This window comes from Sapajus apella, unplaced genomic scaffold (genome assembly GCF_009761245.1).
Source record: "Sapajus apella isolate SASKATOON/1434 unplaced genomic scaffold, GSC_monkey_1.0 scaffold28, whole genome shotgun sequence".
Lineage (NCBI taxonomy): Eukaryota > Metazoa > Chordata > Mammalia > Primates > Cebidae > Sapajus > Sapajus apella.
In genome coordinates, this window is record NW_022436968.1 from 22,425,963 (window position 1) to 22,429,996 (window position 4,034).

At 39.4% G+C, this 4,034-nt stretch overlaps 1 non-coding gene across 1 annotated transcript; it reads left to right on the top strand.

Moving 5' to 3' along the window:
- The first annotated feature begins 3,571 nt into the window (after positions 1-3,571).
- LOC116561266 lies at positions 3,572-3,675 on the top strand. Its single transcript, XR_004273360.1, has one exon. It is a non-coding gene; the product is annotated as a U6 spliceosomal RNA (small nuclear RNA).
- Positions 3,676-4,034: the final 359 nt, after the last annotated feature.

A 4,034-nucleotide genomic window follows, 5' to 3' on the forward strand; every position in this document is an offset into this window, starting at 1 on the left:
CTCAAAAAAAAAGAAAAAGAAAATATTGGAAATTCTACATAGGTATATACATTTGTATGTCATCTGAATTAATTTATTTTGTTATATACATTTGTATGTCATCTGGATTAATTTATTTTGTATGTCCATTTTGTAATGTATACAAATCATTTAACTTGATGTGCATAATATATCAATATATTACATAATTTATATACATAGAAAACAGAGTAGTTCAGCTCAAGGTTTTCCCATAGAGATATAAAATGACTAATGTTTGGAGACTACTATGAGCTCTGTGAAAGCAGGACTGTCACTTATAGCACCTCAGCAGCAAGCACAGAAGCCAGACACACAGCTGGTACCTGATAAATACATATTGACTGAATAGGGTCCCTTCTAACACTGGGAATGCCAGCACCAAGAGAAAGAATACTCCAATGTCCACTACGTAAGTTCATTCAGGTTCTCAGTATTTCTGTGTCTGTGATGACTTCCTTTCTTGCTCCTTCTCAAATTCTGCATCTGAGACACGATGTTTTCATCCATGTTTGCAGACTTTCCCCTCCCAGCAGAGAATAACGTTCAGGTGAGTAAAGGCAGCAGCAGCCCCCGGGGCAGCCTGAGGTCCTGGATTATTTTGTGCTGACCCGCTGTCATTGGCAGTGAAGCATGGGTCAGCAGTTGCTGGTGAAAGGTGCAGCTGAGGCACACACAAAGCCAGTTGTGGAAACTCTGCCCACCCCTGTTTCTCTTTCTGCCTCTGCTGGCCTGTCAAACTAATTTGAACTCCTCCTTTCTCTGCAGATACAAAGACTCCCGAAGGCTTAGGAGGGAGGAAGGACATGACTGATCAGGGGAGAAAGGGAAGGGGCCAACAGGACTTTTATGAAAGAGGGAAAAGGAAGGATAATTTGAGTACGTGACCCAACTTCCTTCTCTGACATGGTGAAAGTGAAACATCACCGAACAAATTCTTGCTAAGTTAAAAACAAATTAAAATCGCCATTTAACGTCGGTAAAGAGACACAACTAGCTAACCATGGGGGTGTGGATTTCCCATGGGGCCCTTGAAAGCACTGCTTTGGACAAGGGCTCCTACCCCATAAAGGTTATTTTTCAGTCATTTTTAGAATTCACAACAGTTCAACTGTTTTTAAATAGGTTTGTGGGCTGTTTCTTCTTTATAAGTCTACACAAAGCAGTCTGTGGAAATGTCAGAGGCATGTGAACCAGAACAACTTTATCTAAAATAGGAGCTGGGTAAGACGAGGCTGAGACCTACTGGGCTGCATTGCCAGACGCTAAGGCGTTCTAAGTCACAGGATGAGATAGGAGGTCAGCACAAAATGCAGGTCATAAAGACATTGCTGATAAAACAGGCTGCAGTAAAGGCGCTGGCCAAAACCCACCAAAACCAAAACAGCGATGAGAGGGACATCTGGGCGTCCTCACTACTACACTCCCACCAGCACCGTGACAGTTTACAAATGCCATGGCAACGTCAGGAAGTTACCCTATGTGGTCTAAATGGGGGAGGCATGAATAATCCACCCCTAGTTTAGCATATCATTAAGAAATAACCATAAAAATGGGCAAACAGTAGCCCTCAGGGCTGCTCTGTCTATGGACTAGCCATTCTTTTTATTCCTTTACTTTCTTAATAAATTTGCTTTCACTTTTCACTGCTGACTCGCCCTGAATTCTTTTTTGCATGAGATTCAAGAACGCTCTATTGGGGTCTGGATCGGGAACCCTTTCCCATAACAGAAACATCGGACTTAACCACCAAAAAATATTGTGGTTAGAGGTCTCCAGGTCAGGGAGCTGAGCCGGGTAAAGATGCCAGCAGCTGTATTTGCAGGCCCAGGTGTGGTCCTTTGTAGAGCAGCCACACAGGGTCAGCCTGACCTGTGGAAACCATTCCTGGAGCTAACAGAGACCCATGGACCAGTCTTTCACTGGCAGACTCGCTGTCAGTCTTGCTTGTTAGACCTCCACCACCTTAAACTATCCCTTGGGGGTGTCGTGGGGGATGCAAACAGCAGATGGGCTCAGTCTATTGTGCTGCATTCTCTAGACAGGAAGTGGCAATTAACTGCTGCAGAGTGGGAATGGGTGTTGATAAAGGCCCCTCCTACAGCTGCATCCTTTCTGTGTTCAAAAACAAATGAACTACCCCTTCCAAGTCTTCTTTGAGGAGGCAACTCTGAAGCCGGCCTCCTCCAAGACAACTCTGAAGCCGGCCTCCTCCGGCCACCTGCCAGACTCTTCAGAGGCATAGTTCTCATTTATTTAAGACATATGAAATTTGATGGAAACATTCAATACATATTTAAATTTTTACTTTTAATTAATAATATACATATTCATGGGGTACAATGCAATGTTTTGATATATGCATACATTATGAAATGAGTAAATCAAACTAATTAGCATATCCATCACCTAATCTGCTTAGCATTTTTTAATGGTGGGAACATTTAAAATTGACTCTCTTATCAATTTTGAAAAATACATTATTATTAACTATAGTTACCATGCTTAATACATTTTTAAAGCTAAAGATATCTTGAAATCATTGTTAAAGAGACCATACTGCCCAAAGCAATCTACAGAGTCAATGCAACCCTACTGAATTACCAACATCATTTTTCACAGAATTAGAAAAAAGAATCCTCAAATTCATATGGAACCAAAAAAGAACTCGAATAGCTCCTAAGCAATCCTAAGAAAAAAGAATAAAGCTAGAGGCATCAAATCACCTGATTTTAAATTACATTACAAGGCTATGGTAACCAAAACAGCATGGCACTAGTATAAAAATAGACATGTATATCCATGGAACAGAATAGAGAACCCAGAAATAAAGCCACATACCTATAACCAACTGATCTTCGACACAGTCAACAAAAATATACACTGGTAAAAGGACACTATCCAATAAATGGTGCTGGGAAAATTGGATTGCCATATACAGATTAATGAAACTGGACCCATACCTCTCACCATAGAAAAAAATTAACTCAAGAAGAATTTAAGACCCAAAACTAAAATTCCTAGACAAAAGCTAAGGAAAAAGTCTTCTGGACATTGGCTCTAGACAAAGAATTTATGACTAAGTCCTCAAAAGCAAACACAACAAAAACAAAAAGAGACAAATGAGACTTAACCCAAAAAGCTTCTGCACAGCAAAAGAAGCTATCAACAGAATAAACAGATGACCTACAAAATGGGAAAAGATATTTGCAAACTATGCATCCAACAAAGGGCTAATATTTAGAATCTACAAGGAACTCAAACAACTCAACAAGATAAAGCAAATAGCACCATTAAAAAGTGGGCAGAAGACATAACAGTTTTCAAAAGAAGGCATATAAGCAGCGAACAAACATGCAATAATGCTCAACATCGCTAATCATCAGAGAAATGCAAATTAAAACCACAATGAGATATCATATTACGCCAGTCAGAATGGCTATCATTAAAAAGTTGAAAAAATGACAGATATTGGTAAAGATGCAGAGAAAAAAGAACTTTTACTCTCTTTGTGGGAATGTAAATTAGTACAACCTTTATGAAAAACAGTACGGTGCTCGCTTCGGCAGCACATATACTAAAATTGGTTCAATACAGAGATTAGCATGGCCCCTGAGCAAGGATGACATGCAAACTTGTGAAGTGTTCCATAGAAAAAAATAATAATTATTAAAAAAAAAAGAAAAAAGAAAAACAGTATGGAGACTTCTCAAAGAACTAAAATAGAACCATTATTCTATCCAGCAATCCCAATACTGGGTATATACCCAAAGGGGGAAAAATCATTATATCAAAAAGATCCTGTGCTTGTATGTTTACCACAGCACTATTCACAATAGTAAAGATATGGAATTAATCTAAGTATCCATCAATGGAGGACTGAATCTTTAAAATGGGATATATACATATGTTCTGACTTATAAATGGAAGCTGAACAATGAGAACACATGGACACAGGGAGGGGAAAAACATACACTGGGGCCTATCAGGGGTTGAGGAAGAGAGAGCATCAGGAT